At 35.1% G+C, this 22,662-nt stretch overlaps 1 protein-coding gene across 1 annotated transcript in view; it reads right to left on the bottom strand.

The window, feature by feature from the left end:
• Window positions 1-22,662, bottom strand: part of LOC122204561 (ribosome production factor 2 homolog) — a 116,031-nt gene that overhangs the window by 1,522 nt on the left and 91,847 nt on the right. The gene's annotated exons all lie outside the window — the stretch shown is intronic.

Below are 22,662 nucleotides of genomic sequence, written 5' to 3'. Positions count from 1 at the left end.
ATGGCATACCCCTCTACTTGAGGTGTAGTCATACCCTTTCATTTGACAGCATTTGATTATGCATGTGTGTGTTGGGGGGAGATAAATGTAATCAATGAAGTTATGGAAAATAGAAAATTAGGACAATAACAAAGATTTCTAGAAACAGTAAATCTTAGATTCAACTATAATCTCACCACCCAAAGAAAATTTATTGTCATTTTGTTGTTCATCCTTGACTATTTTATGAAAAGATGAAGATAGATAAATAGGAAGTTTTACTTTTATTAATGTTTGTTTAAAATGTTTTCTGGGGCACTTAGGTGGCTCAATTGGTTAAGTGTCTGACTTTGGCTCAGGTCATGATCTCACAGTGGGTGGGTTAGAGCCCCGTGTCGGGCTCTGTGCTGACAGCTCAGAGCCTGGAGCCTGCTTCCAATTCTGTGTCTCCCTCTCTCTGTGCGTCTCCACCTCTCTCTGTCTCTCTTTGTCTGTCTGTCTCTCTCTCTCTCTCTCTCTCTCTCTCTCAAAAATGATTAAACATTAAAAAAATGTTTTCTAACTCAAGAAACTTGTATATTATTTATAAGTTTGCTTCATTTATCATGTCTGGATATATAATGCTTTATTTAGGTCATTTATATAATTTAATTAATTTACTTGTATATTTAATTCATATAGATGAAAGATAGAAACATGCCTATTATTACCCATGATTGTAGGTCAGAAGAGATTTGCTCCTACTGGACCTGACTGGGTTGGTCATTGTGTTGGATCTCAGCAGGTGGATTAATTCAGTGGGTTTACTCAAAGCAACCATTTTGACTTCAAGTTGAAATAATTGAAAAGTATTTAGGGTCAGTATAGTAGAGTCAAGAATGGTCCTAAAGTCCAAAACACTTCAAAGACTGAGTCTGAACACTAGAATGCAAAGGGAGTAAAGTTGCGTTAAAATGAAGAGTATTACATTAAAGGCTTCATCAAGATATTTAGTGACTCCTGTATCTTTGCATTGATCAGAATCAGGTCTCAAACATGTGTGTACTCGCAGAGAAAACCCTACCCATATGCTAGAGTTCTTCCTTCTCCCTGTGAAATCTGCACAAAATTCAACTAGGCTGCTTTCCATTTCCATCTTGGTGACTATCCAGTTGACAGATTTAATCTAAAGTTGTGATGACTGATTATAGCATTAACAATCAAATAGGGACTCCAGAATATATTACTTGAACTAAAAGAATTAACGTCTACTTATGGAATTTCCTGGCTATAGAAAACCGATACAAGATAAATCAACCCTAAAATACCTACTGGCACTTAAGACTAGTTTTTCTACTTGGATGCAGAATATTTTGATTGACATTATAGTCAATTCAGTCACAAAATAGCTGTCAGCTGCTTTATGTTCCTGCTCATTCATGTAACCATTTCCCTGTGGCATTTATAGCAAATAGAATTCTTGAACATTTTGGTCCTTATAATCACTGAGAAGATTGCAATTGGATTTTGGTAATCAGTGGTTAACAAAAACTATTACAAACCATTTAAGATCTACTTCACTTATTGTGTGTGTGTGTGTGTGTGTGTGTGTGTGTGTGTGTGAATTAAAATCCCCCCTTTCCTTCTGTACTTTCATTTAAAATGGATTGAAAGAGAAGCTAATGGCATATTTCTGATAGTTTACCTCTATTGAGATTACAAATCCAGCTGTCAGTCTGACAGCTTAGCATGAATGATTCAAGGAATTGCTTGGAACTGTAATAAATTGCAGCAAGAATTTAAAATAGTAGCCTAAAATCTTTGTTTATCTAGATGAGTAGGAACATTTTAAAAGATGAAAATTAACATGCTGAAGTCCGAGGCTAAACATGAGGGGTGAGGATAGCCCATAATATTTTGAGAAAGAACAAGGTCAGCCATGTGAATTAACAAGATAGAGATTTATGATGAAACATTAAACTTGGCAGACTACCTGGAATCTATGATGGTCAAAGGCAGCACTAGTAGGGACTGATTCAAGACTGAAGGTCCTAGTAACTGAATTATAGAATCTAAATCAATTCTGAAAATACCAACGCGTCATACTGTGAAATTACTTTTCTAACGTTATTGGGAGCAAGTTTCTCTCTGCTCTGTTAAAATTTAAACATAGCTTCCAGAGAAAGAAAATGAAGAATATATTTCAAGCTTAATCCCTTACCTAAGACATATTTGGACAATTAAAAGACAACTGAAACTAAATACAAATAATTTACACTATAATATTCTAAAATATTACAGAGTGGTAAAAGACTATTGAACTATACTTGATGATACTCAATTAAAAGTGTTTGCAAATTAGGGGCGCCTGGGTGGCTCAGTCGGTTGAGCATCTGATTTCAGCTCAGGTCATGATCTCACAGTTTGTGGGTTCGAGGCCCACGTGGGGCTCTGTGCTGACAGCTCGGAGCCTGCTTCATTTTGTGTCTCCTTCTCTCTCTGCCCCTCCCCCACTTGTGCTCTGTTTCTCTCTGTCTCTCAAAAATAAATACATGTAAAAAAAATTAAAAATAAATACAAAAAAGTGTTTGCAAATTAGCTAACAATAAATGTATTAAAATTACTGTATACTGGAGTACTTAATACAGTACTCAGCAACTTAGAGAATAGGAAAATAAAATTGTTTATAAATGATTTTTAAGTGTCAAGACACAGAAGGTGGTTGTCATATTCAAGTTACCAGCACCCTACATATCTACTGGAAGATGGGACAAGTGGTTATTATCAAACAGCTTGGATCAGTAAGATGTAACAGGGTGTAGAATTTCACTGAAGCTAAAATTGAGACCCTGAGACTAATTTCTGAACTAGGCCTATTCAGTAATTAAAAAATCTCCCTAACACCATACATACTATATTATTGTGATGGTTGATTTTATGAGACAGCTTGGCTGGGCTAAGGGATGCCCTAATAACTGTTAAAACATTATTTATGGGTGTGTCTATGATGATGTTTCCAGAAGAAATTAGGATCCGAACCTGTAGACTGAGTAAAGAAGAATGTCCCCACCAGGAGGGCAGACATCATCCAGTCTTTTGAGGACCTGAATAGAACGATAGATGTAGGAAGGGTGAATTTGCGTTCTCTGTTTGCCCTCTGTTTGAGGGCATCTTTTTTCTGCCCTCAGATATTGACACCTCTGGTTCTCAGGCCTTCAGATTCGAACTGGGGTTTATACTATTGGCTTCCCTGGTTTCCAGGCCTTCAGGATTGCACTGTAACTACAACCCTAGCTTCCTATGTCTCCAGCTTGCCGACAGTAGTAAAGTGGGACTTACCCATAATTTCCAATTATCCATAATTTCATTTGCCAACCCCTCAGAATAAATCTTCCAAATGTATAGATGAATGTATGTATTTGTTTACCTATTTATAGCTATATTATCTATCTATCTATCTATCTATCTATCTATCTATCTATTTTACTGGTTTTATTCTCTGGAGAACCCTGGCTAATATAATCACTTCTAATTTGTGCATCATATTATGCCCAATCATTAGCCTAAGTGACAATTTCTTCAGCCTCTTGTTTCTAATTTAATTCAGCCTTATAAATGAAAACTTAACCTTATTAGTAATCCCCACCTTAATCCAAAACCAGTGGGTTATATCACCTTGGGATTTGCTTTTATGGGACAAACATACTGAAATCTGCCACTTGGTTGTTTGTAATCACATCTTGTTGATTACAAAGCACCCATATCTTCAATATTTAGAGCTTCACAGTTGCTTCACTAAAATCTAAAGCTGCCTTTCAAAGAGAGTGCCACTTCTCTCATCTGTCTTACAAGCTGAAGAATGACATTTCTCAGTTTTCTACCTTCTGAGGTTAAGCAAAGTCTCTACTTAACCCTTGGATCCCAACCCTCTTCCTCCTTATCCCTTACCAGTGTTTATACTAGGAAATATTTATGGTTCTTTTATTGAACTTTGTGAATACTATAGACATATCAAAGATACTAACAATTTTTCACACCTTACTTGCAAAAAATTTCAAATTTTGTTGGATTTTGTTCTGTTTAAAGTAATTGTGATGTTTTAAAAATACACATATATTTTAGATGTTTAGGTCACAATGCCTGTTTATTTATATTTTCCATTAATTTTAAGGCTTAAAATCCTTCCCCAGAGATTTTTTTTTCTACTTCTCACTACAGCTATGTAATGACATATGCCACCAGTGAATTGTATGCTTCCTTTTACATGGTTTAAGGATTTCACAGCATCAAGCAAATTGACACAGTAAATACTTAATAAAATTCTTTGGTTTAGATTTAATTTGACTTGCTATTAAAGGTAGCTGGAACTTAAAACTAACACGCTATTGTTTTTATCAGTAGTATATACAGACTTTTCCTATATTAAATTTGGTTCATACTGGCATTATTTAAGTATATAACACTAAAAAAATAAAGCAATATTAAATATGCTTTATAATTTATTAAAGGATTTAATAATAAACATAGCATTGTATAAGAATCACATAATTTTATAATACTTTACATTTTTTAATAAAAGTGATAGGAATAGACCATTTTCCCACCAGCAAAATAAAGAAACAAAAGAATGCTTTAATGTTAGAAAATTATCCAATTCAGAGAAAATTACCTAAGTACTTAGGACGTTGGCTTCAGCTAGAGTTTTTTTGACCTTTGGACCAGTAAGTATTGGTGAAATTGCCTAAAACATACATAGTAGCACAGTGGAAAAATTAATCATCTTGTGGTTTAAAATTACAATATTTACATATTAAGAATGTAGAACTAAGATACAGAAAACATCCAAAATTGTAATAACCAGGTTAAGAATGAGTTAAGAATTCTAATAACCGAGTTATAAATCATAATATTTGCCAACTTGTCTTATTTTGGCATTTTTTCCTTATAGCACATCCTTGGTTTACTATACATTCAATATTTATTTAAATAAGTTTATGAAATTAAAAAAAAAGCCTTTTATTTAATACACTGATCTTTTATGATGAAATAATATTTGTCAAAGTGTGATATATATTTATATCTTTACTGGAGGGACTTTGCCTGACTTTCATCAATAATATTTGGTTATTCAATGAACAGAAAAGAAAGAATTGCTTTTTTACTGTGCATTCTAAAAATACTATTTCTCATTTATTTGTAGCCTATGAATATGTTAATAAATATATCAAAACAATATGCAACTGAAACCCTCAAATAGCTCAGCAAATGAAAATAAGATTTCACATGCATTATTTTTGTTTAATTGTCTCAGTAAATTAGTCTCTATGTATTCAAGGATCACCATACATCATCCACAGAGATGATCATTCCAATAACCTAGAATTCCACCTGCTTACAATTATTTTTTTACCACCTTTCTTCATCTTCTAATTTTTACCAATATAATCTAGGCTTTCTCATTATCATTAAACTGCAATTTTTCTATAATCAACTTCAAACATTGTATTTGCAGATACCACTCTCTCCATTTCCAGATCACACTCTCTGGTTTTGCAGCTCTAACACTACCCCAAACCTCTAGGCACATAGACCCCAGGATCCAGCCACTTTTCATGATCTTCCACTCAATCATGCTTTCACTTCTTTCCTTCCTCACTTGGAATTTCATGATCAGTCATCATCATCGTTGGACTTCATACTTACAATAGACCCTTTGTTCCTCAATCACACAACTTTGAGTTCTTAAAAATACAACCTAGTCCGCATAAGTGTAACCGAATGTGACACTTAAACCACATACTCACAACACTGCTGACTGGCCCCACTCTAACTTCATGATTTGTATACCAGAAGTGGGTCCATAATGTATCATCCCATATTTCCTTTGTTTATGTACTCTCCCACTCTCTTGCTAAAGTGTTACATACTTTGTCCTATCTCTCCAAACTTACAATTTCTACTACACTCAGCTATTCTCAGATGTTGAACTTATTTCTTCTTTTACCAGTAAACTAAATGTAATGAGAAGGGAACCTGTCCAGCTTTTACCATCATACCCACCCACCATCTTAACCTATCCCTACCTATTTGCTACTATGGAAATATACTCAGTGCCTTTAGCTAGGGACAACCCCTAATCTTATTCAATAAGGCTTACTTATATCCCCTGACAATTGAAGAATAGTGCTTATTCTCTTCTTTCCCTTTCATGTACCATTTATTTTTCCTTCTCTAATGAAATATTCCCCAAAGTATATAATTCTATCCCATTAAAACAGAAAAAAGAAAGCCCACTGTCAATCCCTCACCTCTCTAGAGCCACCACCCCTATTCCTTCTCTTCCCTTCTCTGCAAAACTTCTTAAAAGAGATTATATCTGTTACCCAGTTACCCTACTCTTACTCTCTTAAACTCCTTTCAGTGAGTCTTTTGCCTTCAGTGTTCTACTAACAGTGGTCCTGTCAGCTTACCACTGACTTCAGATTGCCAAAGCCAATGACCTGGTCTTAGTCCTCATATCACTTGACCCATCAATAGCATTTGATAGGGCCAACCACTGTTTTATCCCTTGGCATGCATGCTTCTGGGTGCTTCTGGGTCAAGACTTTATTCAATTTTCAGCTAACTTTCTAGTTTCTTATGTCTTCTTTACTTTTGAATGTTGGAATGTTCCAGAATTCAGTCTTCTGAACTGTTGATTTATGGCTGTGCCAAAATGAATCTCAAATCTATATATTCACTTATATCCACCTTAGATTCATAAATTCAACTGTCCAACATTTCCTTGCATATTTAATAATAAAACTTGTTATTTCTTTTATTTTTTTTTAATTTTTTTTAACGTTTATTCATTTTTGAGACAGAGAGAGACAGAGCATGAACGGGGGAGGGGCAGAGAGAGAGGGAGACACAGAATCGGAAGCAGGCTCCAGGCTCTGAGCCATCAGCCCAGAGCCCAATGCGGGGCTCGAACTCATGGACTGCAAGATGGTGACCTGAGCTGAAGTCGGACATTTAACCGACTGAACCACCCAGGCGCCCCAAAACTTAACTTGTTAAAAATAAGCTCCAGATATTGTCTTCCAAGCCTACTTCTTACATAGTCTTCATCATTATGATAATGTAACATTATTTTTTTAGTTGCTCAGGCCAAAGACCTGGAGTCAACCTTGAAACCTCCTTTTTGAAATATTTCACATTTGATCCTTGAGTGAATCGTGTTTTTTCGACCTTCAGATTACATTCAGAATCTGACCACTCTCCACTAACAGACTACTAGCTGAAGCAAGCTATCATCAACTTTTGACTATTTCATTGTTATAGCTTATTACCCTATATAGTTTTATTTTAGTTCTCTATTAGTCCATGCTTAAAATTGCCATCAGAAAGATATGTTAAATTTTAATCACTTAAGTATAATGGTTAGGGGAAATGTCGTTTGTATAATTCAGAGTCCAATTAAGAGACAGAAACCATGGGGCGCCTGGGTAGCTCAGTTGGTTGAGCTTCCGACTCCGGCTCAGGTCATGATCTCACAGTCTATGAGTTCAGTCCCCGCGTTGGGCTCTGTGCTGACAGCTCAGAGCCTGGAGCCTGCTTCAGATTCTGTGTCTCCCTCTCTGACCCTCCCCTGTTCATGCTCTGTCTCTGTCTCAGAAATAAATAAACATTAAAAAAAATTTAAAAAAAGAAACCACAGAGTAATTTAAACATAAAGAAGTTTAATATAAAGAAATATTATCTAGTCAAAAAGAGTAACGAAGGATTGGTAAATAACAAGTACAGATCATTCTGTACAGCAACAGCAGATATAGAGAGCAGCCACTACCTCTAGATCTGAGTTACATCACTTGATGAAGATTGCCCCCAACCACTGAGCAGAGATCTAGACCTTGTTGGACAGGAAAACATGGTTCACCAGACAGTGGGGAATTGCTGAGGTTAAAATATAAGTGAGGGGAAGATAAAGTAACAGTAAATCTCAAATTTCTCAAAATTGCCATGGAAGATAGTGGTTAATTGTGCAGACCTCTCTTGTGATACTCCATGTCTTATGATGATGAGCTAATGTCGAGGCAACTGTGTAGCACTGTTTGATAATGTCACCTTGAGGTTCTTTGTTGTTTATTAAATTGGCCATTAATTTTAATAATATTTTTTATGAATTAGTTCAATTGATTAAAAAATGTAAATTATCGAGGTATTTTTTCAAAGACTGTCTAAACGTTGCCTGCTATTTTTGTTGGTCTTCATGAGTTTGTGATCATTTGTTTATTCCTCGGGAAAAAAATCAACAAGGAAATCATGTAATTAGCAAAAATCTAAGGAGAAGGGGAAAAAAGCATTAATTGGATACAAATAAATATCACTGTATCCTTATGTGGAAAATGTATGCAATTGCATATGTGTATGTGTAGATACATATAAAAATATATCTATATAAAAGATGTATATATGTGTAGACATGTTTATATAGAAGCTTACTTTTATAATAGTGATACTTTTTAAAATACACAGATTTTTTAAAAAAATTTACACCCAAGTTAGTTAGCATGTAGTGCAGTAATGATTTCGGGAGTAGAATCCAGTGATTCATCCCTGATGTATAACACCCAGTGCTCAACCCAACAAGTGTCCTCCCTAATGCCCTTTGCCTATTTAGCCCACCCCCCACCCACAACCCCTCCAGCAACCTGCAGTTCTCTATGTTTGAGTCTCTTATGTTTTGTCCCCCTTCCTGCTTTTATATTAGTTTTGCTTCCCTTCCCTTATGTTCATCTGTTTTGTATCTTAAGTTCCACATATGAGGGAAGTCCTATGATATTTGTCTTTCTCTAATTTCACTTAGCATAATATACTCTAGTTCCATCCACATTGTTGCCAATGGTAAGATTGCATTCTTTTTGATTGCCGAGTAATACTCTATTGTGTGTGTGTATGTATTTATATATATTTATATATATGACACATCTTCTTTATCCATTCATCTGTTGTTGGACATTTGGGCTGTTTCCATACTTTGGCTATTGTTGATAGCGCTATTATAAACATTGGGGGGGGGGCATTTGCCCCTTTGAAGTAGCATACCTGTATCCTTTGGATAAATACCTAATAGTGCAATTGTTGGGTCATAGGGTAGTTCTACTTTTAATTTTTTGAGAACCTCCATACTGTTTTCCAGAGTGGCCACACCAGTTTGTATTCCCACCAGCAGTGCAAAAGGGTTCCTCTTTCTCTGCATCCGTGCCAACATCTGTCCTTGCCCAATTTGTTAATGTTAGCCATTCTGACAAGTGTGAGGGGATATCTAATTGTGGTTTTGATTTATATTTCCCTGGTGAGTGATGTTGAACATCATTTCATGTGTCTGTTAGCCATCTGGATGTCTTCTTTGGAAAAGTGTCTATTAATGTCTTTTGCCCATTTTTTCACTGGATTCTTTGTTTGTTGGGTGTTGAGTTTGGTAAGTTCTTTATAGATTTGGGATACTGACCCTTTATCTGATAGGTCGTTTGCAAATATCTTCTCCCATTCCATCGGTTGCCTTTTAGTTTTGTTGATTGTTTCCCTCACCATGCAGAAGTTTTTTATCTTGATGATGTCCCAAAGGTTCATTTTTGTTTTTGTTTCCCTTGCCTCTGGAGACATGTTGAGTAAGAAGTTGCTGCAGCTGAGGTCAAAGAGGTTTCTGCCTGCTTTCTCCTCTACGATTTTGATGGCTTCCTGTCTTACATTTAGGTCTTTCATCCATTTTGAATTTATTTTCATGTATGGTGTAAGAAAGTGGTTCAGGTTCATTCTTTTTTTTTTCTTTTTTTTTAAACGTTTATTTATTTTTGAGACAGAGAGAGACAGAGCATGAACAGGGGAGGGGCAAAGAGAGAGGGAGACACAGAATCCGAAACAGGCTCCAGGCTCCGACCTGTCAGCACAGAGCCCGATGCGGGGCTCGAACTCACGGACCGTGAGATCATGACCTGAGCCGAAGTCGGACTCCCAACCGACCAAGCCACCCAGGCGCCCCAGGTTCAGGTTCATTCTTCTGCATGTCACTGTCCAGTTTTCCCAACACCATTTGCTGAAGAGAAAAATTACACAGAATTTTTTAAAATCTAGTAATCTAAGTCAAAAGTAACAATTTAGCAAATATTTACATCTTAACTTTTACACTCAGTCCCAACCAACAAAAATGTGATGTATAAATACATAATACAAAAAAGGAAATTAGCACACAAAATTTGGCATCTGAGTATAGTAATAGACTCAGTCACATAGTGGTTTGATTCAATTTAGTTCTATGGTTGAAAAAGAATAAAAAATGTGTTTCCTGTAAAACTATTTACAAAATAATTGTAATAAACAAGTATCCAGGTTGAAGTGCCAAACCCAGTTTTTATTTATATTTCATTTTTTCCAAATCATTTTTAAGCTGTGAATATAGTCATTTAGGGATAAAGATAACTGAAGCTATCAACTATGAAAATAAACCATCCCTAGATAATCAAGTTTGTGTACTCTTAAGGTGATGGTCAACATGATAGCTAATACTTAAAATAGAAATATAAATTCATACATATGATACACCTTATTTACATTATATATAATATTGTAATATATCTTGATAAAGTTTCTGTCAGTATCTTAAGTGTCTATGCATATTTATGTAACTTAGATTTAAAGTCATAATATATTTCTCAGAATGACCAAGATATACAAAATTTTTAAACATGGAATACCTATTGAAGCAAAAGCCTAAAACCTAGTCCAAAAACAATTATGTTTATACAAGATTATTAAATTTAATAAGTATCAAAAGCAAGGAGTGCTACTCCAAAAATGTAACAAGTTAAAAAGTACATTTTAAAATATTTTAATGTGGAATTTTAAAAATATGGGAAATAAAAGATACATTTTAAAGCTTTGTATATTATGGATTCTTATTCCCCCCAAATTCATGCTAAACCCTTGCATTTTCCTCCAGTTTTGCTTATAATTTCTACAATTGCCCCAGTTCTCACCAAATTTTTCCCAATACACAAAGACTATTCAGTGTTATCTTTCAAAGGAGAGGTGAAGGAGCACAGTTGAAATCCCAAATCCTCAGTTTTCTAGCTCTTGCTTTAGGGAAATCCCTTTATCTTTTGAAATTTATTTTGCTTAGCCATGAAAAGAGTAGAGATAATAATACATCCTTTGTAGAATTTTATAAAGGCAGTGTACATAAGGCACTTGTGCATGACAAGCAGTCAGTGGGGCCACGTGTTAATTTAAAATTATCTTTGTGGGGCACCTGGGTGGCTCAGTCGGTTAAGTGTCCGACTTTGGCTCAAGTCATGATCTCACAATTTGTGAGTTCGAGCCCCGTGTCCTGCTCTGTGCTGCTGGCTCAGAGCCTGGAGCCTGCTTTTGATTCTGTGTCTTCCTTCTCTCTATGCCCCTCTCCCGCTCACACTCTGTCTCTCTCTGTCTCAAAAATAAAGAAGCATTAAAAAAATTAAAATTATTTTTTGTATGTTACATTTACACACATGTAGAATACATTTTATTTTAGAAGTCCATTGCAACAGCTTACAGTTTTTCTTGTTCAGAATTCTGGACTAATGAAAGATACTTGTAGAGTCTATCTCATTAAAAACAAGGCAAGAAAGAGTGGAATCAAGATATTACATAAAATTTCTAGTTGTTCTTCAGTCAATAAGCTAAATAATCCAAAATGGTACTGTAGTGCCTGTTAAAAACAAGCAGTAGACCTAATCTATATTAGTGACTATGTGGCAACAGAATATGAGGAGTTATACCCAGGAGTTTGCTATCCCAGACAACGTATGCCTACTTTTGCAATTTGCAGCAAATGCTCTTGTGACATGCAATTTGTTTATATCGATATGATGATAGCATTAGCCAGGTAAAACAATAAAGTTTAGACATTTCATACTTGTAACTGCAATTTATACACAAAGTAAAATACACATGCCATCAATAGCTGATACTTACAGAGTGCCTAATATGTACCAAAACTTGTTCTAAATTCACCTGAATGCACGGTATACTTTTCACTATAACTCCCTGAGCTATTCATATTACCTTGCCTATTTTCTAAGTAAGGAAATTAAGTCAAAGAGTTTAAGAGAAGGGTCACAGTTCCCATAGCTAACAAGTGGCACATACATTCTTATACCAGAAGCTGTGCTCTTGACCGTATACATCATTGCTTCTCACACAAGCAAAATGCCAACTCGTCATGAAGATCATATAGTTTCCCTCCAACTCCCACTCCTTTCCTTTCTCTTAAAGAACAACATATTGTTGGGGCGCCTGGGTGGCTCAGTTGGTTAAGTGTCCAACTTCGGCTCTGGTCATGATCTCGTGGTCTGTGGGTTCGAGCTCCGCGTCGGGCTCTGTGCTGACAGCTCAGAGCCTGGAGCCTGTTTCAGATTCTATGCCTCCCTCTTCCTCTGACCCTCCCCTGTTCATGCTCTCTCTCTGTCTCAAAAATAAATAAGTGTTAAAAAACAAATTAAAAAAAAAAACAAAAAAACCCCAACATATTGTTTAATCCCTCAGGTTTCAATTAATGTGTGCTAGATTGACATTCAAATACTTTCATTCAATTCCATTTTAAATGAAAACACAGACATAGCTATGAAATTAAGTAGAATCATTAATGAATATATTTGAAAAGCAATTTAATAGCCCTGATATTTATCTAGAAACTGTCGATGATAATGTCCTTCATTCTCTGTGTCTTATATTGGGAGCAAAACGTGATAAACAGAAAAATAGAATGAAGGTTTTAATGCAAACACTTAAAATACAAAAGTACAAGTTTGCAATGACCCTTATACGTTTCATGTTTCTATCTCCCCAACTACTATACCTCAAAGCCTTTTTAGTAATATTTATTTTATATAGATAATAGGTATAATGTAAATGATGTATTATATGTCCTATCATATTTAAATTGGAGGCAAGTTACTGTAGCATATAGAATATGGTTTTAATGTAAGTAATGAGTTAAAATATTGACTGGCAATTGTTAGCAGTGTGACCTTGAATGGGTCTCAATTTGTCTGAGCCTAGGTTTTCTAAGCAGTAAATTCAGATAATACATGTTAAATGTCATGAAATTTTTTGAATATAATGTATAGGAAAGTGCTTTGTAAATGTTAAAGTAAGTGAATATTTGTTACCATGCTATCATTATAACCATTCCCTGAAGCCCACATTGAGGACCATCTAACCAGTGAAACTAATTCCATAGTACGTGCTCTCTTATTTCTGAAATCACCTTGAATTATGAGCTATAGAACTCTATCTTTTAGTATGTTATATTGTATTATATACTCTAAATAGGTTGTCTTTCTTGTAATCATAAAAATAAGAGGAATATGTGGCAGAGAATAATATTAATAATTGCTATTTGCAAAACACCTTTTAAAAACTGAATTTTTAAAAAAGTGATACGCAAGTTGTAATCTCAAGATTTAATTCCTTGAACTCAGAAGTTTATGGAGATAGTAGTAAGATATACACTATCTCACCTTGATGTTGTAAAACATGAAATATTAATTTCTGAGTAAGAGCTAATAAGTATATGAATTCTGACAATTTTTCGGAAAACCAAATTATATATTGGTTTTATATAATATATATTGGTTTATATATTAAAAAAATCAAATTATATATTGGTTTATATCATATAATATTCCTGTTGGCATGTTCACTACCAATATGCACGTTAAATCTCAACCATAAGCTGAAATATAAATTGTCTATCCAATTGCTTCAGAAGACTTATACTTTTGATATTAAGTATTTCTTTTTTGATTGTAGTAAGTGATAAAAAAATAAGGCTTAACTAGGAAAACCAGTGTTAGGCAGGATCCACAGCCCTAGAGACAATGATGGAGCACTAGTGATAGAAATCTGTTCTGTAGGGATGCTCATTTGACAAGTCTGCAGAAGAAATTATTGCTTCAATATTTATATCTCTATTTCTCTGTGTCTAATTTAATGACTCATTTAACATACTTGTAATTCCTGAGATAATATTAGAAATCTGCTTCATAATTATGCCTCGGTTCTTACATGGTATTTAAATTCTAGGCCATTATATACTGATCTACTGAGGTTATAATTTGAAACTTAACTCTTTATTGACTAAAATTAGCTAATGCTGAATGTGTATTTGTCAGATTTAAAATATATACTAAAATATTTTCATGGGGTCAGGGTAGAAAATTGCTAGAAATGATCTCTATGTTATATAAATGAAGTGGTGATAAAAATATCAATAAACTTTGGAAACACAGGATGGCCTTTGAAATCAAGTCTTTGTATAGAACACATTTTATTATGTAACTACATTTTAGGATCCTCTTCAGATGCATACATGTCTTGTTGGCCTAAAGCATCTGAAATGGCTTATGCCTTTGACCCAGAAGCCACTTAAAAAGTCGTTTGGGTTGTAATGATATCATCCACATAGTTTATCCTTCCTTTTGAAGGCAAGAATCAATTAAAGCCTCCCCGTTGCTCTAAGAATTACTAGGTTGGGCAGCAGTGTTACTTATGTGAAAGAAAAAAAAATGCCAAGAAAAAAAGAAAAACAGTATTTCATGTCATCCAGTATTGCTACAGAATATTTTTAAAATTATAATTGTGTTACCTACAGAATGCTTTTTAAAATTCTGGTTTTACTCAAAATGGATGTTCGCATCCTTTTTCAGAAGATCAAATTCACACGGTCCTCCAGGTGCTGCCTTAGAAGTTAAAAATGTTTACTCCACAAGGACGGCTTTAGAGTGCTCCTTAAACACCCAGCTCCAATAGTATTCAACAATAATTCATTTACATAAATCTACATTGAAATTATTAGCACAGCCACTTCCATATGCCCGCACATATTTCTGTCTGTTTCATGAGAAAATAAAAATCTGAATTGAGCTACAATGAAAGACAAGATATTACAATACAGAAAGTCACAAAGCAGGCCCTGATTCTTTTGGGACACAGGAATCAGACAGAGATTTTCTTCAGTTGGCTGAGCTATCTATTAATAGTCTCATAAAAGGAAGCCTGAAATATTTTGTTTTTCTCAGGATTAAGGTCTTTTGGGTTTATGTTTTACTGGTGCTCGAGCTTTCCTATAAATCATTTGTATTTTAAATTCTGTTATTTCTGTTGAGAAGGACAAGTTCTGAGTGTGACAATAAGGAGGGAAAAGGGAAATCCGTGGCATCTTTTTCTACTTGAAAATTGTACTTGCTCCTGTTTCTTCCTTCTTTCTTTTTTTCATCCTTCTTTCTTTTCTTTCCCTTTCTTTCTTCTTTTTGTATTTTAAAAATATAGTTTTACTCAAATTATAGTTTTTCGAACTGTGTATTGTAATTCCATTTATTCTAACATCTGTTCATCGATTCTTTATTAGTTTAATGATGCCGTTATTCTATGTTAACCTAAATTTTCCTTTGGAAATCAATACTGAGAGCTATTTTGCAATTTCACAATGTAAGTGTTCCACCGAGGGAGGACAGAAAGGGGTTTTAGCTACGAAAGTGAAGTCTGAGAGCAAAATCAAAGTAAACATGGCTAAGGAGGAGACCTCAAGAAAGCCTTAAGATGATTTCTATTACTGCTTTGAGTACAAGACCATTTTTAGCCTTGAGTTCATTGTTTCTAAAGAGTTTCACGATTGCTCATCTAGCCCCAACATTATCTCTGTGAGGACGGAGCAGAATGGGGTCTAGTTCAGAGCTGGAAGCTGGTGGCAAACGTTTCACCAGTCAGGTAGGTTCACTTTTCCAATCCAGACAGTGTAGAAAGAGGGTGCAGTATGACGGCAGAGAGTTGAAAACTGTTCAAAAAGTTAATGCTTTATTTGAGTCAGAAACAGTGATAGATCTAGAAAGACTTCCTAGATTCTAGATAAAAAGGAAAAAAATGTAGGAACAGCATGAAGAAAAACATAAAGGCAAAATACCTCCCTAATCATGAAAGGTGATTTTTGAGGAAATCTTAGATGATGAGATGTACACATATACAAGTACAAGGACAGCAAGAGCCTTGATGTAGGGAAAGGCCTTTATAGCCTGTTTAAGGGTTTCGTTTTTATTATGAAGAGAGCACAAATCCATGATAGATTTTAAACTGGGAATGGGAAATGAATTTTGAATAGTCACTCTTGTTCATAAATGATTATGAAGCATTGAATGAAAGATTAAGTAATTAAATGATATTTTCATCTCTGTTTTATAGTTGTAATCTTCCTGCTTCCTAGAACCCTAGACTGTTGACATACATATTGAACATATTTCCCACTTGCCTATGCTATACACAGCATTCTATATAGAATCAAGATGTCTAGTTTTTTTATTAACTCAGCCTGCTCAATAACTACCATTATGAAGGTAACAGAGGAACAGAGGGATACATTTGATGTGCTGTTTGGTTGGATTTTTCTTCCTCATTGCTTAGAATTATAAAAAGTGAAAATTTTCATATACATATCATTATGCTAATATTTAAAGAGCTAAATGAACATGCCATTTTTGCCCTATGAAACATAATTTTCTATCATATTTGCTTTTCGGAGTTTCAGTAACTCACAGATTTCATTGTCACTTGCAGCACAACAATATAATAATATATGGAGAAAGTTCCTGAGCCTTTTCTAAGTGTGGTTGATGCAGGTATTAACAGCTGTTTATTTCTTCTTATATATTTTTAAAAATTTTAATATTTATTTATTTATTTATTTATTTATTTATTTATTTAGAAAGTGTTAGCAGGGGAGAGGGGCAGACAGAGAGGGAGAATCTTAAACAGGCTCCATATTCAGCATGGAGCCCAATGTGAAGCTTGATCCCATGACTGTGAGATCATGACCTAAGCCAAAATCAAGAGTTGGACGCTTAATTGATTGAGCCACCCAGGAGCCACATAACAGCTGTTTAAAATGCAGTGTTCCACACTATTATTATTATTATTATTATTATTATTATTATTATTATTATTTAGTTTGCACAAATAGACAAAGAGATGACTTACCTAACTAAAACTAACTATTTGCTAATAGATAGGCTGCCACTGAGTCACATTTCAGGGGGCTCAATTAGTTGCATCAAGCCCATTATCACTTTGCAGTTAAAAAGCAGGGTTTGTTTTATCATTTGCCTGTCTTTTACTTTGCCTATTAAGATTATTTTTACTACCATTTAAGACCCATTGAAAAAATACATGCAAGTGCATTCCACAACCTGAAGCAATGAAGTCCATTATTATATCAATAAAAATGAATTATTTATATCTTATCAAGCTTATTTATCTGTTCTATGTCTTCAATGAGTTCAAAATAGGAAAATACCTTAAATATTTACCGAAAGGTATCCAAGAGATTTTAGCAAAAAAAATTATTAAAGAATTTCCAAATTTAAAATAATTCAAGAAGTAAACACACTAAAACTTTATCAGTAGTAACCTTGGATAGAGCAATGTGTTTCTTTTTAATCTTTCATTGACTGTTCTTTTAAGTTATTTAAATAAGATTGTATAGAGTTAAGATGGCGGAGTACTAGGGGGACCCTATGCTTGCCTTGTCCCTCAAACACAGCTTGATAAGTATCAAATCATTCTGAACACCCAAGAAATTGATCTGAAGACAAATATGGACAACTAGAGAAAGAAAAGAGGCTACATAATGGACAGAGGGAGGTGCAGCAATATGATTTGGGGGAGAAAAGAAGTCTGAGTGCTGTCGAGGGCAGGGACCCCTAACCATGGAGAGAGGAGAGAGAGAGAGAGAGAGATCAGTGTGAAGGGGTTGCACAAGAAAAACACCACTAAAACCACTGTCTGGGAAAATGAGAGGGGTGAATTATCGCAAGTTCTTTCAGCCCAAAGTCTGAAATTTTAGAAGTTTGTGCCATCACTGCCATCACCGATTTGGAGCCTGGCGGGCATGGTGATACTCTTGTTGAGAAGGAAGATGGAGGCCCAGGAGTGGACGGTGTGGTCTGATGATTCCCTGGATCTCACTGGGAGACAAAGTTCTCCTTTTGAGAGTGCATTTGGGAATAATGGCACTGCCTCTTGGGACAAAAGGGCCAGCAGGCACAATCAACCTGCCCCATTCGTTAGCATAGACAAAGAGGCACCTGCTGAAGACAGCTAACCTGTCTGCTGGCTTTTTGCTGCACTTTACCATAAACTCCAAGCCCCTGCATGTTTCTGCAACTGCCCTTCTGGGACAAACCAGCACCAGTTACAATGTAGTAAGACTCTCCTCCAGAGGATCAGGATGGGTTCATACCACAGTGAGTCCTTAAAATTTGGAGTTTTGAAACATAGCTGGCCACCTGATATAAAACACAGGAACACTAACACTGGCTAGGTAGAAGGCTGGGACACAGAGTGAAGGCAGGGATCTGTGAGATCCCTGAGACATAATAAAGAAAATTGTTTGCTCTTCTGTGAAAGCTTCCTGAAGAGCAGCAGGTGCAGACTCCCTTCTCTTGGGACAAGAAAATGGGGCTGACACCATTTTTATACCCTGTACATCAACACAGATGAAACAGCACAGCCCACAGGAGGCTTGAGGCACTTAAATCGAGCCCCATCCTCCTGCACTCTTCAGGAACTTTTTTATTGGGGCAAGCATGCCTGAGAGCCAGAGCAGCAGTGGGCCCATCCCTCTGAAGACCAGCACAAAACCCCCTACACACACCAAGTCTGTTGACCATAGAGGTCTGCAAAACTTCAGCTCTAGTGGAAATTAGATCTAGCCTCTTTTAACAAGCAAGCTAAAACAGATCTAGGAAAAACTTGCCACATACTGAACAAGGTCCAAACATTCTCCAATGCAAGCAAGGAGAAACTCTACAGAGGACTGACCTGAGGGAAAGAGCAGCCAAAACACAACAGCTGAGTGCAAATAATATACACCAGAAACACTTCCTAAAACTCCAGCCCCTGATAAGTCTATGACATCTTCTTAATATAGCCATTACTCTCAAGAGCAGGAAACATAACAGGCTTTCCTAACACAGAGAATACACAGACCTAGACAAAATGGTCCAGGATAGAGTAATTCATTCTGAAAGAAAGAACAGGAAAAGGTCATAGGCAGGGATCTAATTGCAACAGATGCAGGTAATATGCCTGAACCTGAATTTAAAACAAGAATCATAAGGATAAGTAGCTGGAGTTGAGAAAAGCATAGAAGACACCAGGGAGTCCCTTAGCACAGAGATTAAAAAAAAAAAAAGTAAAAATTAATTAGGCTAAAATGTAAAAAAAAATGCTATAACTAATATGTCAAACTGATTTGATATAATGACCACATAGATGGAAGAAGCAGAGGAACAAATAAGTGGCATAGAAGATAAAATTATGGAAAATGATGAAGCTGAAAAGAAGAGGGAAAGAAAAATACTGGATCATGAATGTACTCTATAAAGCATAATAACATTCCTATTATAGTAGTCCCAGTAAAGAGAGGGGGAAAGGGGGCAGAAGGTACACTTGAACAAATTATAGCTGAAAATTCACCTAATTTAAGGAAGGAAACAAACGTCCAAATCCAGGAGACAAAGAAAATTCCCATCAAAATTAACAAAAGCCAGCCAAGACCAAGATATATCATAGTAAAATTTTCAAAATACAGAGAAAAGGAAGACATCCTTAGAGCATCAAGGGAAAAGAAATCCCTAAATTGCAAGGGATGACAAATCACGTTAGTAACAGATCTCTCCACAGAAACCTTGTTTGGCCAGAAAGGAATGGCAAAATATTTCCAATGTGCTGAATGGGAAAAATATGCAGCAAAGTCTACTTTATTCACGAAGGCTATCAATCAGAATAGAGGAGAGATAAAGAGTTTCACAAAAACTAAAGGAGATCATGACCACTAAACCAGCCCTAGAAGAAATATTGAAGGGGACTCTTTCCATGGTTAAGAAAGACTAAAAGCAACAAAGACTAGAAAGGAACATAGAAAATATCTAGAAACATTGACTTTACAGATAATATAATGGCACTAAATTCATATGTATTAGTAATCACTCTGAATGTAAATGGACTAAATGCTCCAATCAAAAGACATAGGGTGTCAGAATGGATAAGAAAAAAAGACTCATCTGTATGCTGCCTACAAGAGACTCACTTTAGACCTAAAGAAACCTACAGACTGAAATTGAAGGTATGGAGACCCACTTATCATCCCAATGAACATCAAAAGAAAGCTGGACCAGCCATACTTATATCAGAAAAAATAGATTTTAAACCAAAGACTGTAACAAGAGATGGAGGGCACCATAACAAAATGGGTCTATCCAACAAGATCCAACAATTGTAAATATTTATGCCCCCAACTTGGAAACACCTTGATATATTGAATATATATGTACATATATATATATATATATATATATATATATATATATATATATAATATATATATATATATATCACATGTATACACATATACATATATGTATCACATATATATGACACATATATATATTCATATTCATATATATATCAATAACAAACATAAACGAATTCATGGAGAATAATACAATAGCAGTGGGAGACTTAAATACCCCACTTAAAGCAATGGACAGATCATATAAGCAGAAAATCAACAAGGAAATAATGACTTTGAATGACACATTGGACTGGATGGACTGAACAGATATATTCAGAACATTTCATCCTAAAGCAGCAGAATACATATTCTTTTGGAATTCACGTGGAATATTCTCCAGAATAGATCACGTATTGCATCACAAATCAGGCTTCAACAAATATAAAAAGATTTAGATCATACCATGCATATGTTCCAATGACAATCCTGTGAAACTTGAAGTCAACCACAAGAAAAAATCTGCAAATACCACAAGTACATGAAGGCTAAAGAATATCCTACTAAAGAACGAATGGGTCAACCAGGAAGTTAAAGAAGAAATAAAGTAAATATGTGGAAACAAATGAAAACAAGACAGTCCAAAACTTGAGATGCAGCAAAAGTGGTGATAAGAGGGAGATTTATAGCAATACAGGTCTACTTTAAGAAGCAAGAAAAGTCTCAAATACACAACTTAACCTTACACCTAATGGAGCTGAAAAGCCCAAGGGGGAAAAAAAAATAGAAAAAGCAAATAAAGCCTGAAGCCAGCAGAAGGAGAGAAATAATAAAGATTAGAGAAGAAATAAATCATAGAGAAACAACAACAAAAAACAGTAAAACAAATCAGTGAAACTAGGATCTGGTTGTTTGCAAGAATTAATAAAACTGATAAACCCCTGGCAAGACTTATCAAAAAGAAAGAGAGAAAGGACCCAAATAAATAAAATCATGAATGAATGAAGAGAGATCACAATCAGAACTGTAGAAATACAAACAAACATAAGAGAATGTTATGAAAAATTATATGCCAACAGATTGGGCAACCTGGAAGAAATGGATAAATTTCTAGAAATATATAAATTACCAAAACTGAAACAGAAAGAAATAGAAAATTTGAACAGACCCATAAACAGCAAACAAATTGAATCAATAATTAAAAATGTCCCAACAAACAAAAGTCCAGGTCCAGATGGCTTCCCAGGGGAATTCTAGCAGACATGTAAAAAAGAGTTAATGTCTCTCCTTAGACTGCTCAAAAAACAAACAAACAAACAAACAAACAAAAAAAAAAAACCAAAGGAAAACTTCCAAACTCCTTCTAGGAAGCCAGCATTACCTTGATTCCAAAAACAGTCAAAGACCCCACTAATAAGAATTATAGGCCAATATCCTTGCTGAACATAGAAAAAATTCTTAACAAGATACTAGCAAATCAAATCCAACAGTACATCAAAAGAATTATTCACTACAATCAAGTGGGATTTATTCCTGGGTTGCAGCAGTCTTTCAATATTTACAAATCCATCAACATGATACACCACATAAAAGAAAGAAAGGATAAGAACCATATGATCTTGTCAACAGAGGCAGAAAAAGCTTTGGCAAAGTACAGCATCCATTCTTGATAAATCACGCAACAAAGTAGGGTTAGAGGGAACGTACCTCAACATCATATTGGCCATATACAAAAGACCTACAAATCCTCAATGGGGAAAAACTGAGAGCTTTTCCTCTACAGTCAGGAACAAGATAGTGATATCCACTGTCATCATTGTTATTTAACATAGTAATGGAAGTCCTAGCCTCAGCAATCAGACAACAAGAAGAAATAAAATGCATATAGATAGGCGAGGAAGAAGTCAAACTTTCACTATTCTCGGAAGACATGATGCTGTATGTAGAAAACCCGAAAGATTCCACCAAAAAATTTCTAGGACTGATACATGAATTCAGCAAACTCACATGATACAAAATGAATGTACAGAAATCTGTTGGACTTCTATACACCAATAAGGAAGCAGCAGAAAGAGAATCAAGGAATTGATCCCATTTACAATTGCACAAAAACCCTAAGATACCTAGGAATAAACCCAAATATGTAAAAGATATGTACTATGAAAATTATAGAACACTTACCAAAGAAATTGAAGAGGACACAAAGAAATGGAAAAACATTCCATGCTCATGGCTTGAAAGAACAAATATTGTTAAAATGTCTATAGCACCCAAAGGAATCTACATATTTAATGTAGTCCCTATCAAAAATCCATTAGCATTTTTCTCAGAGATAAAAAAAT

This window comes from Panthera leo, chromosome D4 (assembly GCF_018350215.1).
Source record: "Panthera leo isolate Ple1 chromosome D4, P.leo_Ple1_pat1.1, whole genome shotgun sequence".
NCBI lineage: Eukaryota > Metazoa > Chordata > Mammalia > Carnivora > Felidae > Panthera > Panthera leo.
This window is presented reverse-complemented; position numbering and strand designations above follow the sequence as displayed.